The following is a 15,160-nucleotide window of genomic DNA, read 5'->3' on the forward strand; positions in this document are numbered from 1 at the left end:
TTTCGTTATGATGCAGTAGTTAAATTTACCTTGTTCAAATTAGTCAGTTTAATTATATCTAGATTAAAATCAGTAGTTAAAAACTCCCAAGTTAAAGCGTGGCAGCAGCCAACCCCCTGTTCACTATTCACACACTTGATACACCAACTTCTTTGTGGGATCGACCCCGAACTTGCAGCTTTACTGTTTAAAGTAGTGCAAAATTGGGAGTTATAAATTACTTTGGTGGGTAAACGAGCGAAAGTGAGATCGACTTGATCAAGTGGCAACGACATTTGCTAACTGATCCAACTAGTTCAGTTATCTTTCCATATAACTTGATCCGAATTCGCCCTTGTCGTTCGCCTAATCCTCGCCAAAGGCAGAGGCGGTGGAGGAGGCCGATGCGGTGGAAGCTCCACGGCAGAGGCGGAGGCGGACGATGAGGAGGAGGAGGATCTAGGCCGGCATCCGTACAGCCCTAAGGAAACGCTGGCTGTGTACAACGCCTGGATCAGTGTCTCGTACGATCCCATCGTCGGGAATCAACAATCCCGGAAGTGCTTATGGGAAAAGGTCACCGAGGCCTACCACGAGATTAAGCCGAAGGGGTCCCACCGTCGCACATTTAAGATGCTCCGCGCTCACTTTGACCGAGTCGACAGAAAGGTCAAAAAATTATGCGCCATCTACAAGAGTGAAGCAGCTCATTACCAAAGCGGAGCCACGTGAGCCGACTTTCTAAGGTCGGCTTTGCGAGTCTACTTCGACGACACCGCCAAACAATTCAAACATGTTGATGTTTGGGAGGTCGTCAAAGACGAGGAAAGCTGGGTCGGCGGTGTCCGGTCCAGCTCGGGCTCGACCTCGAAGCGCACGAAGCACACGACGGGTGGCCAATACTTGTCTAGTGAGGGCGGTTCTGGCAGCGCCGCACAAGAGTTTGCCTCGCATGAGGTTGAGGGCACGGCAGACGATGCCGGGGGTCCTCCCGTGGGCGCCGTCGGCCACAAGGGAGAAATGCAGCGAGGGCGGCTAGAGGGAGGAGGGGCAGAGCCGAATCAAGCCAGGCGGGCTCGGGCTCGGGGGAACCCTCGAACTCCCTAATGTCCATGTATATGACCGCCACAATGGCGGACACTTCCCGCATGACGCCTCCCCAATACCAACCCTATTTTGCCGGAATTGAGTTTATGGCAAGACAACTTTGTATTCCGCCTCCAGGTGGCTTCAATGCACCTCCACCGCCTTCAGGGGATGATTCGCCGGCGGAGTAGTTTTTTTTATTTTCTATAAAATTATATTTTAAATTATGTAATTTTTATTTTTTTAGGATTTTAATTATGTGTTTTTTTTAATTTTAAGTTGTATTTTCATTTTATGTTGTAATTTTATTTTATTTAATGAAGTGTGTTTTTTATTAATTGAATTTGTTGGAAATAAAAATAAAAAATGAAAATGAATGAATAGTAATTTAGGAGAGACGGATAAGAGATGGAGGGTTGCAAGTTCTGTCCCTTAGTTAAGAGATGAAGTAAAAAGTAAAGTGGGGCCCAAGAATAGTAATTTAAGAGACGGTTAAGGAACGGATAAGAGACAGCGTTGCAGATGGTCTGATCATTTTTCTTTTTTAATTTGTACTATGTCCACTTTTTATAGTATTTAGAAATAAATATCTCTCTCCTCTTTTCTTTTTAAAATATTCAATTACTTATTTCTCTCTACTTATTCCACTTAACATTTTTTCCTAAAATCCCGTGTCACTCAAGAATGTGAACATATTGAGTGAGACTGAGAGAATACTATATTAATTTTATTATTGACATATTAGTGGAGTGAGTAAGTAGAATATGTGGTCAAGTATATTATAAGTAAAACGTTGACGGACGGACAGAAAAAGAAAAATGGAGCATTTAATTGAAGATGGAGGGAGTAAAATTTTCTACAATAAATAATTGGCCTTTATAAATTACAAATATTTTATTTCTTCAAAATCATTGAACAACCTATGATTTTTTGAGAGAGTTAGATTACGCCCCTTTGATTATACTAAATTAGGGGAGTGATCAATTGCTAACTCATCATTTAATTGCTAACTATAACTAATTTAAGATCATATGATTTTAGAAATCTTGCGGTCTAAAATTTGTTATGTGTACTTTTAATTTTTTATTAATTAAATCGAAAAAGATAAAAAAAACTACAAAATTAGGATTTTGGATGAAAATGTCAATATAGTGTTTCAAAAATATCAACACAATGCTTTGAGAATGTTAACACATTGCTTATATTGACATTCTACATGTATTATATTGACATATTTTATATACTATGTTTACATTTGTTGCTATACGAAAAAATTGAAAATCTTTGAAATATTTTTCAAATTTTGACATCAGAACATATGCAAGTGAGATCTCGTTAAAATCCTTATGAAATTATCTTTAATTTGATATATGTTGTGCGAAAAAATAATTTAAATCGAAAAAGTTATATGCGTTTTAAAGTTATGAGATATTTTTCAAAAGTTAGTTACAACTAATTTGTTGTAAATTGACCTTAATACCCTTATTGACTTTTTTTGTTGATCGTATTGACATTCCGGGACTGATGATTTATGCCCTTGATTTGAATATCTAATTGCTATTATTTAATTATAGTTAGCAATTAAGTATTGAGTTAGCAATATAACACTCCCCATTGATAAGTTTTAAATTATATTTTGATATAGATAATAAATCCCACTAATAAAAAATACAAACTCATAATATATTTTTAAAAAAAAAGTGAAACTACTTAATTTCTGTTGATATAAAAAGACAACATACACTTGCCGGACCATAAAAAAATTATACTAATATAGTAACAAACTTTTAATGTAAATTTTGATAAAAATCATGAGCGCTGATGGTTCTGCGAATTTTTGATGGTGATGAATGCAGGAAAATGCAGATCACGACACAGAGATTTACGTGGTTCGATTTACTGAGGTAAATCTACGTCCACGGGAAGAAAAGAGGGCAGAGTTGTATTGCTTGATCTGTTTTCTACAGCTTACAATACAGACTTGCTATTTGATATTTTATCTCTAGAGAGCTTAACAGAACTTAACCCTTTTCTATCTGATCTAAGTTCTATTTATACATTGAACCAAGATCGTGGCATGCAGCACCATTTACTAGGCAGTGGATGTCGTGGAGATCGTGGCGATCTTGCATGGGTCCACTATCCTGCATGAGTTAATGACTGCTTGACACCACTAAATAGATCGTGGGTGTAGTGGAGGTGGAAATCCTGCATGAGTCCACTATCTCCTAGTTCGGTTGAATACTGAGACCGAACTGCTGAATTATTGCCGAGCAGCTTGATGCCGACCTGAGAGCAGAGTTTGATTGGTTGGCTTTTACCGAGCTGTAGGCTGGGGCCGAACTCTTTGGTTGTGCCGAACTGAACTCTTTAGTCATGCCGGACTGATACTCTTTAGTCATGCCGAACTGATACTCTTTCTTGGGCTTTAGGCTGATGGGCTTTACTGCTGTTGGGCTTGTTTAGTACGTACTCCATCACTACCCCCCCCGAAAGGCGAAGTGAATCACTTTGGCATTCTGGATAAAGGTACGGGGTAAGTTGATGTTTGTCCTCGGTCTGATGAAGTGAACTCTTCTTTGACCGGACTTGGTTTGTGTCCTAATTTGGCGAGTTTTATCGCTCGGATCGGACTTTCCGTTGTCCTAATTTGGGGATCGGACTTTCCCTTGTCCTAATTCGGCGAGTTTTATCGCGTGGATCGGACTTTCCCTTGTCCTAATTCAGGCAAGTTTTATCGCGTGAATCGGACTTTTGTTGCAGTTCGTTTCAGACGAAGTGCTTGATTTTTAAGCCGAATTGTGGTCTTGTATCCTCTTTAGAAGCTTGGACTTCACAATCGTTGGCTTATTGCAGTTCGTTTCAGACGAAGTGCTTGTTTCTTAAGCGGAATTGTGGTCTTGTATCCTCTTTAGAAGCTTTGACTCACAATCGTTGGCTTATTGCAGCTCGTTTTAGACGAACTGCTTGTTTAAGCTGAATTGTGGTCTTGTATCCTCTTTAGAAGCTTTGACTCACAATCGTTGGCTTGTATATGTTCTAAGAAGGGGATCAGCCTTCGAAGAACAAGATACCTCAGTAACATTTGTAAGAGACGACACGCACAGAGACAGACAAAACACACAGACAAAACGCACAGAGACAAACAAAGACCAAGCAAACCAAAGAAAGCACATTGACCGAACAGGACTCAAGACCGACTGACCGGACTGTCTCTTACAAATGGAACTTCTTGAGGTTGGAAATGTGCCATGTTCGGGGTACCTGTTCTCCTGACATGTGAGCCAATTTGTAAGACCCTTTGCCGAGGACTTCTGACACCCGATACGGACCTTCCCATGTGGGTTCGAGCTTGCCCAGCTTTTCTGCTCGGCTTACTTCGTTGTTTCTCAAGACGAGATCTCCCACTTGAAATTGCAGCTTCTTCACCCTTTGGTTATAATACCGGGCTACTTGCTCCTTGTACTTGGCTGCTTTTATGCATGCCAATTCTCTTCTTTCTTCGGCAAGATCTAGCTCGGCTCTCAGTCCGTCGTCATTCATTTCTGCTGAGAAATTTAGAGTTCGGGGACTGGGTATGCCGATCTCCACCGGAATCACGGCTTCAGTGCCGTACACAAGACTGTACGGAGTTTCACCGTTGGAGGTTGTGGGTGTAGTTCGGTAGGACCATAGGACTTGAGGGAGATTTTCTACCCATTGTCCTTTGGCTTGTTCTAACCGAGCTTTTAACCCTTTCACCAGGATACGATTTGTTACCTCCGTTTGTCCGTTTGCTTGTGGATGAGAGACCGAAGTGAACCGCTGTTGAATATTCAGCTCTTGGCACCAATTCTTGAACGTCTTGTCGGTGAACTGAGTCCCGTTATCCGAGATGAGGATGTGGGGTATGCCAAATCGGCACACTATGTTCTTCCAGACGAAGTCCAATGCCTTTGAGCTCGTTATCGCAGCTAATGGTTCAGCCTCCACCCACTTCGTGAAGTAGTCCACGGCAACGATAAGGAATTTCATTTGCCGAGGAGCTTGAGGAAGTGGTCCCACTATGTCTATGCCCCATTGCATGAAAGGCCAAGGGCTTTGCATAGTGTATAGATCGGTCTGCGGCATCCTTGGGACATTTGCATGAATTTGGCACTTCGTACACTTCTTGACGAGCTGCACTGCCTCTTGTACCATGGTTGGCCAATAATATCCCCATCTCAGAACTTTTTTAGCTAAAGCTCTGGCTCCGATGTGGCTACCGCACGATCCTTCATGAACTTCTCTGAGGATGTAGTCCGTCTCTTCTGGTCCTACGCACCGCAATAACGGCTGGAGGTAAGACTTTCTAAAGAGGACTCCTTCATGAAGTTCGTACCGAAGTGCTCGGCACGTGATCTTCCGAGCTTCTCTCTTATCCTCGGGCAATTGTCCTTGATCCAGATACTGCAAGATCGGCGTCATCCAGTTCGGCGAGCTGGATACTGAATGTACCTCGGCTTCATCAATGCTTCGATGCATTAATTCTTCCGCCTTTGAGCTCGGATCTGAGGCCAACTTACTTAAGGTATCTGCTCGGCTATTTTCCGCTCTGGGAATGCGGATTATCCGAAAATAGGAGAAACTTCGGCTGATGCTTTGCGCTTTGTCCAAATACTTCTTCATTCTCTCGTCACGAGCTTCACTTGTACCCAACATGTGATTTACTATGACTTGTGAATCACAATGGACTTTGAGAGATTTGACGAGCAGACTTTGCGCTAACTGGAGTCCGGCCAGGAGGGCTTCGTACTCGGCTTCATTATTAGTAGTGGGGAATAGGAACCGAAGTGAGTAGGTTACCTCGTGTCCGTCGGGAGCGACAAGTAAAATACCAGCTCCACTCCCCATCTTGTTTGAAGCTCCATCTACGAATCCGCTCCAGCAGTCCGGCGGCTCTACTTCGGATTCCAAGGGCTGTGCTAGTTCGGCATTGGCAGAATTCTTCTGTTCGGCAATAACAGGAATTGCTTGATCGTTCTTTGCTTCTGCAAGAAAATCTGCCAAGGCTTGTCCCTTGATGGCTTTCCGAGGTAGATATTCAATTGTGTGCTCTCCCAACTCTATAGCCCACTTGGCGATTCTGTCTGATGCTTCTGGTTTGGTCAACACTTGCCGAAGTGGCAGATCAGTTAAGACGCATACCTTGTGAGCATAGAAGTATGGCCGCAGTCTCCTTGCTGCATTTACTAATGCCAGAGCAATCTTTTCCAGAGGTTGATACCTGGTTTCTGGACCTCTTAATGCTCGGCTTGTAAAATAGATGGGAAGCTGCTTTAGGCCTTCTTCTCGTACAAGCACCGCGCTGATGGTTTGATCCGATGCCGCTAAGTATAAGAATATTACTTCGGCTTCGGTTGGAGCAGAGAGAATAGGAAGCTCGGCTAGATAACTTTTGAGCTCGTCAAAGGCCTTTTTCTGCTCGGCTCCCCACTCGAACTTTGGTGCCTTTTTTAACACTTTGAAGAACGGCAGTTGCTTTTCGGCTGCTTGGGAAAGGAATCTATTCAATGCGGCTAGACATCCAGTTAGTCTTTGCACATCGTGTATGGACTTCGGCATCGCCATGTTCTGAATAACTTGAACTTTTGAGGGATTTGCCTTGAGTCCGTCCTTTGAAACCCAACAACCCAGAAATTTTCCCGAATCTACCAAAAAGGTACATTTTTGGGGGTTGAGTTTGAGGTTGGCTTTTCGGAGCACGTCGAGAGTGGATTTGAGGTTGTCTTCGTACTCCGAAGTGCTTTTGCTTTTGACAACTATGTCGTCGACATACACTTCAACCTGTTTTCCGATTAGGTGCCGAAAAAGCTTGTCTACCATCCTTTGATAAGTGGCTCCGGCATTCTTTAAACCGAATGGCATCTTTTTATAAGCGAAAATGCCGAAATCGGTAATGAAAGCTGTTTTCGGAGCGTCACTCTCATCCATCAACACTTGGTGATATCCTTTGTATAAATCAAGAAAACAGAAAATTTCGAAGCCGATCAAAGCTTCTACTTTTTTATCTATATTCGGAAGGGGATAGCAATCTTTAGGACAGTGCTTGTTTAGATCGGTAAAATCTATGCACATCCGCCATCCTCCTTCTTTTTTCTTGATCATCACAGGATTGGCCACCCAAGAAGGATATTTCACCTCGAATAGTACATCCGCTTTTAGTAATTGGCGGACTTCGTCATGGATGACTTGGCTTCTTTCTGCCGCAAAGAGTCTTTGCTTCTGTTTTACTGGCCGGATTGAAGGATCAATATTTAACCGATGAGTGATTACCTCGGGGGGCACTCCGGTCATGTCCAACGGAGACCATGCAAAGACATCTTTGTACTCCTTGAGGAGCTGAATGGTCTTTTCCCGGAGTAGAGGCGTTCCTGCGAAGCCGATCTTGACCGTTCTGGATGGATCATCTTCGTATAACTGAACGGTCATTGAGTTCGGCTCTGAAGTGACTTCGGTCATCTTGCTTGCCTCTGACTCCGGTTGCTGTGATTGCTATGCTTGATGGTGCCGAACTGATTGCTCGGCACTTTTAAGCGCAATCTGCAGACATTCTTTTGCTCTCTTTTGATCACCTCGGATGACCGCTATCCCACCTTTAGTGGGGATCTTGATGGTGAGGTGATAAGTAGAGCAAACGGCCCGAACTGTGTTGAGCCAGTCTCTCCCCAGGATGATGTTGTACGGGGACCGAGCTTTCACCACAAAGAACTCGATCATCGTATTGGAGCTTGTAGGCGCTTTTCCCACCGTGATCGGAAGGCTGATAATACCTTCAGGGCGGGTGTCTTCCTGGGCGAAACTTTTCAGAGGAAGTGGAGCCGGACTGAGCCGAGCTGGATCTACTTCCATTTTATCGAAACATTCTTTAAAAAGAATGCTGACTGACGCTCCTGTATCCACAAATACTCTGTGGATCAGTTTGTTTGCCACTCCGGCTTGAATGACAATAGCGTCTTGGTGAGGAGAGATGGCTGGGACGGGATCGGCATCTGAAAATGTAATCACTTCGTCTTTCTTCAGCCTTTTATGTGTTGGCTCCTCTTGATTGGAACCTCTGCGTTCTGCTTTTAGGGACGACTTAGTCTTCCCGGCAGGGAGAGCATCAATAGTCTGGATTACTCCATCATATTGCGGCTCGTCGTCGTCTTCAGGATCCTCATGCCTTTTCGGATCCTGAGGATTGCAGTTCGCACCTCTCTGCCTTTTGTTCTTTTTCGGCTGCTTGCTTTGGTATTTTTTTAACGTTCCTGTTTTCACAAGAACATCAATACCTGCAGCCAAATTTCGGCACTCCTCGGTATCGTGACCGTGGGCTTGATGGAAGGAGCAATATTGATCCTGAGGTCGCCGCGCGGCTGATTTCGTCATCCGCTTTGGTTTTTCGAACATATCGGAATGTAGTTCGAAAATTTCCGCTCTTGACTTGTTTAATGGTACGAACTGAGCGGGCAGCTTCTCAGGATTGAGACGTGGCCCCAATCTGCCTTGTACCGGTGCCCTTTGAATTCTTTCAAAAGGAGTTCGGCGAGGAAGCACCTGGCCGCTTTGATCGGGCTTCTTTTTCTCTTCTCGGGATGAGCTGTCTAAAGACCGTTTTCGACGGTCTGCCTCATCCGCACGGGAAAATTGGTCCGCAATGTCCCACATTTCTTGAGCTGTTTGCGGACCGCACTCCACGAGCTTTCTGTAGAGAGCTCCGGGCAGGATTCCATTTTGGAATGCCGAAATGACAAGTAGATCGTTGAGATCATCTACTTGTAGGCATTCCTTGTGGAATCTCGTCATGAAGTCGCTGATCTTTTCGTCGCGACCTTGACGTATAGAAAGCAGCTGAGCCGAAGTGATCCGGGCTTCCGCTTTCTGAAAGAACCTCCTGTGGAAAGCATCCATTAGATCTCGGTAAGATCTAATGCTGCCTTGGGGGAGGCTATCGAACCACCTTCTCGCGTTCCCGATAAGAAGCTCGGGGAACAGCTTGCACATATGGACCTCATTGAGACCCTGGTTCGCCATATTATACTGATAGCGTCCCAAGAAGTCATGAGGATCCACTAGCCCGTCATAAGTCATTGACGGTGTCCGGTAGTTCCGCGGCAAAGGAGTTCGGGTGATATCGTCCGAGAACGGAGTCTTTAATGCTCCGTACATGGCGAACCCGACATCTCTTCGGTACGGAGGAGATGGAGTTCTCCTGTGGTTCCGGTACCGAGGAGGAACAGGAACATGTCGGGGTTGAGGATTCTTTCTCCTGGAAGACACGTCACTACTGCGGTAGTGACTTTCATGTCTGGATGAGGAGGGAGAATCCGCCGTTGTCTTCTCCGGCTGTTGGCTCTTCTGCAGGAAGGTTAAGAACTCATCCTGCTTCTCAGCCAAGAACAGCTTGACAGCTTCATTTAAATCGGGCTGCTGGGAAGACTCGGTGCGATCTCTCCTGGAGTGGCTTGTTCCTTCTTCGTGAGAACCGGAGGTAGATGTCTCCCGAGGCCGTTTTTCAGACCTGCGAGCTGGACTAGCTTCCTCACGGTTATCACGAACGGTATTACGGGTAGTATGTGATCTGGTATGCATCTTTTTGGGGTGGAAAAAGGGTCAAAAATTCGCTTTATCACAAATTTGGTTCTCTGTTTCCCACAGACGGCGCCAGTGATGGTTCTGCGAATTTTTGATGGTGATGAATGCAGGAAAATGCAGATCACGACACAGAGATTTACGTGGTTCGATTTACTGAGGTAAATCTACGTCCACGGGAAGAAAAGAGGGCAGAGTTGTATTGCTTGATCTGTTTTCTACAGCTTACAATACAGACTTGCTATTTGATATTTTATCTCTAGAGAGCTTAACAGAACTTAACCCTTTTCTATCTGATCTAAGTTCTATTTATACATTGAACCAAGATCGTGGCATGCAGCACCATTTACTAGGCAGTGGATGTCGTGGAGATCGTGGCGATCTTGCATGGGTCCACTATCCTGCATGAGTTAATGACTGCTTGACACCACTAAATAGATCGTGGGTGTAGTGGAGGTGGAAATCCTGCATGAGTCCACTATCTCCTAGTTCGGTCGAATACTGAGACCGAACTGCTGAATTATTGCCGAGCAGCTTGATGCCGACCTGAGAGCAGAGTTTGATTGGTTGGCTTTTACCGAGCTGTAGGCTGGGGCCGAACTCTTTGGTTGTGCCGAACTGAACTCTTTAGTCATGCCGGACTGATACTCTTTAGTCATGCCGAACTGATACTCTTTCTTGGGCTTTAGGCTGATGGGCTTTACTGCTGTTGGGCTTGTTTAGTACGTACTCCATCAAGCGCAAATAATAAAAAAGTAGGTGTTGTTGATAGAAATTTGTTTGAGCACAAAGCATAAATTTGCTAAAAATAAATAAGAAAGATTGTGGAATATCAAAAATGAAAAAACCAAGCTATCATTTACAAACAATTTTATAACTTGGACTTTCGGTACTGGGTCAAACAACAAAATCTATGAAGGCCCATAATGATTAATTATATTTTTGGGCTGTTATAAGTAACACAGCAGCTTATGGGTGTCGAGGGAGAATTACTGAATAAATTCAAATATTCATGTTAAAGATCTTCCACTAAAAAAAGCTTGTAAAACCATCGGGTTGTATCGCAGTTGGCAGCACTGAGATAAAGTGATGTTGAGGTTACGGGTTCAAACTCCACCATTATTCACAAATCCAGTCTTAAAGACCGAACTAGAGACCAAATTAGGACCCTCAATTTTCTTAATCTTGTGGTTAGGATTAATTTACAATTAATATAATATTTTATTCATTTTTTATTTTTTAAATTTTTTTTAAAAAAATTATTCAATAAAAACTTGCTGGAGTAAATAATGAACTATGTTCACTAAATAATGAACTAAATCAACGTATGTTATGAAGTAATTTTTCGCATTCATTACCTGCTGAATTTACTTCAACTGAAAGATAATTATGTCATAACACATTATAAAGTAATAAACTAATGGAATGAAGTAATAGCATGACTGAATGAAGTAATAAACTAATGGAATGAAGTAATAGCATGATTGAATGGAGTAATAAGTTCATTACTACTTCTTGACGTTTAACACTGTTAACATTGTATTTCAATAAAATGTCATATTTACTTCATTACTAACGTTCATTTGGTTCATTATTTATTGAATGTAGTTCATTACTACCGCTTAACGTTTAACACTAAAATTTGTTGTATCATTAATGTATTTCAATAACATGTCAAAATTACTTCATAACATACATTCATTTAGTTCATTATTTAGTGAATATAGTTCATTATTTACTCCGGCAAATTTTTATTGAATAATTTTTTATAATAAAATTAAAAAAAATAAAAAAAATTTATTGAATAAAATATTACATTAATCCTAACCACAAGATTAAGAAAATGGAGGGCCCTAATTTGGTCTCTAGTTCGGTCTTTAAGAATGATTCGACATTGATCAAACTCTATACTCCATCATGAGGGTGTTCGGTTGGCAAGATTAAATCTCATGATTAAATATGTATCATGTTTGGTTCATAAGATTGAACCCTTCAACTTAATCCTATATGAATAGTCTCATGATAATTAGTCATAGTCTCTCCCTCCAACTAAAATAATCCCACAACTTAATCCTAGATTGATAGTCTCATGATATTAGTCATGGCAACCGAACGTCACCCATATATATTAATTCTTAGAAGATAAGCTTAATTCGCGAAGTCGTGTTGATTAAAATAATAAAAAGTTTAGATAAGGGGAATATTGCTGAAGATTATCTGGCTCTATGCTTTTTTCTAGAGAATGACAATTCGTTTATAAAATTTTATAAACGTCTCTTTCTCTTTTTCAACTGCCCCCATTCTTTAATTCTCAAATTTATTTAGTTTAACATTATCCCGTGTTACTTGGAGTATAAAATATGGTTTGAAGAGTAATATCGTTATCGTTTATTAATATTTTGGTTATTACTTTTTGAAGTGATAGCTATACTTAGTTAATTTTTTAAATATGGCACGTATGAAGCATAAACTAATAACTAGGAATATATCATAATATGAAAAATAAATTCAAACCCAAAAGCCACTTATATAAAGGATGACTACATTATGATAATGTGGGATATAGATATACGACATTGAACCCAAAATCTTTAACTTAGGAGAATCAAATAAGATAAGCAAACAAAAGAAAGTTTTGTGGTGCCTTCTTTTGAGAAAAATATGGATAATAAAAGTGGACAACTAGACTGTATACGATGAATTGATGACAATACCGACAATCAGTTAACTGGTCTGGACCCGTGCTTGGGGAAAGGTTGGCTGACTCGTTCCTTCCCATCCCGACAACGAAGCGCAGCTCGGTGGTAAGACGCTTCACCTCCGACCGTTAGGCCGGAGGTCCGAGTCACTTCGAGGGTAGATGGGGAACCATCATCGATCCATCTTAAAAAAATAAATAAAAAAAAATTGATGACAATACATCCAATACTTGCGATACAACCCACCCCATATTTCAACCCCCATTTTTAATACTCCTTCCGTCCAAACTAAATTGAAGCAAATCATTTGGATACGGAAATTAAAAAATTGTGTTGAATGAGTTAAATAGAGATAAAATAAAACACTCCCTTTGTCCCGACCTAAGCGAGACGTTTTTATTTTAGCACATGAATTTAGGCAATGGTGTTTTGGGAATAAAATTATACAGTAAATAGTAAAGTAAGAGACATAAGAAAGTACTACGAAAAAAAAGAGATAATAAAGTAAGCAAGAGAATACTAAGAGAAAGAACGAGATAATAAAATAAGAGAGAGAATAAAATAGAAGAGATAAGAGGATAAAATAAAAGAGATAAGTGAGTTAAGTATAGCCAAAAAAGATACATCTCACTTAGTTTGGGACATCCCAAAAAGAATACGTTTCACTTAGACTGTGACAGAGAGAGTATGAGAAGAAAATAAAGTAGGAGAGATAATATAGAGTAAAGTTGGAGGTTGAATAAAGTGAGAGTAGTTAGATGTTTAGTATTTTGCCAAAAAAAATGACTCAACTTAGTTGAAAAATCTTGAAAATGAATACAATTTAACTTAGTTGAGACGAAGGGGATATGATTTTGAGTTATATAAATAATTGAATTTTAATTTAAAGCTACATTAATTGAAATAAAAATAAATAAATACCCATGGAATTAAATACTATGGAGTTAAAAAATTACGTAAAAACTAAATTAAAGGCCAAAAAAACAAATAGAGAAATGAATGTACTGAAAAATTGATAGAAAAAGGGATATTTATATATGGAGTTGAGGTATTTAAAATAATATAAAAAACAAAAATTAGGAAAAAGGTTGTGGCGGCCACGAGGCGACAAAGAGGTTTTGAGAACATGCAATGCAACCTGTAAATGTGACCGCCGATGTAATAACAAAAGTATTATCCAGTGAAGGACAATGTCATTAAGCATTGAGTTTAGTTATGAATATTCTTAAATTCATGTCTTTCCTGCATTATTTCAAATACTTTCTCTCTCATAAAAAGTTACCTAGTATTTTAAATTTCATACAACTCTTGATTTAAATTAAATTTCATAAACAATGAATCAAATTAAAGTAATTTCATGATAATTCTAACAAATTATTATAAACTGCATATGTTCCGTTGGAGAAATTTGTTATGCTAATCGTATCTTATAGATGTATTGATTGAGTTTCTTATATACGATGATTGATTTACTAATATATGCTGATTGAATTTTCTATATATACTGTTTGAATTTCTAATATATGCTTATTGGATTTCTAACATATGTTCTGTTTTCTAATAAGTAATATGCTAACAGGATTTTTCACATATATTGATTTAGTTTTAACAAAAGAAGAACCCAAACCTTCATTTGATATCATAATACCATTTTTATAATATCATTATCTCTTATACAATGTCGTTTTCTCTCTTACATAATATCATCTCCTCTCTTATACAATATCATCAAGTTTGTTCCTACTATAATATATCGTTCGTAATATCAGTTGAAAATATGTAGTGAAGTTTTTGATATAATATTATGCAATTATATATTTAAAGTTATACTTTATGACATTTAACGTTTTTGAAATATTTTAAAAGTACCACCTGCCATTGAAAAAATGTCATTAAAAATTTGAAAAATATTTATAATCATAACAAATATATACCTCTCTTTCTAATTAAATACGACATAGTTGTTAGTTAATAACTTAATGATGGATATGGCTTAACTATACCTAGTACAAATCTTGTCAATCAAATAATTAATGCAATTTGCATATACATATGGAATTATATTAGTAGGAATTAATAGTTGACACTAACAAATTAATTACATTAATCATTCGTCTGCAATGAGAATCCAGATTTTCTCCTGAATAGTAGACACAAAATCAAAGTGTGATTTGAAAGTATAGAAGTTTCAAATATTGAATAATGCACCATACTTTAGAAAATCTCAAGTCAATTAGTTGGACTAATTAAAAAGGTGTACCTTCGAAATATATGTACATGTCATGTATGAATGCATTTCTCGTGACTTAGAACCTTATAAGCCAAAATGCGAATTGAATCAAGTCAAAAAGAAAGTAGGTAATCAAGATCCATGTTGTAAGGTATGCTGATTTTGAAATAAGTGTTAATTTTCCCAAATTTGCTATAATAGTACTATTCATATACTAACACATAGGTCAGATAGAAAAAAAAACAGTCCATTAAAAATGGCGAAGGAACTAGTGAAGTGTAAACATCAGAAAGAATGAATGAGCCTCCCATATTTAAATTATGGTTTGATATCGATATATTCCCACTTTTGTTTTTTATAGTTGGGTTCTAGTGGTTGGATCAATTGTTTATCTTCAACTAATAGCTTGACATTCCTTATTCCAAACTAGCCATTTACACGCATATATATACGATATGATATTATAAATTATTTAATTATTTATATGAATTATTCCATCTTCCAAATACCGATCAATAACCGTTGACTTCTGCTTCACCTCTACATATATATCTCAGTTGACAAACAAACACAA

Source organism: Salvia splendens, chromosome 1 (genome assembly GCF_004379255.2).
Source record: "Salvia splendens isolate huo1 chromosome 1, SspV2, whole genome shotgun sequence".
NCBI lineage: Eukaryota > Viridiplantae > Streptophyta > Magnoliopsida > Lamiales > Lamiaceae > Salvia > Salvia splendens.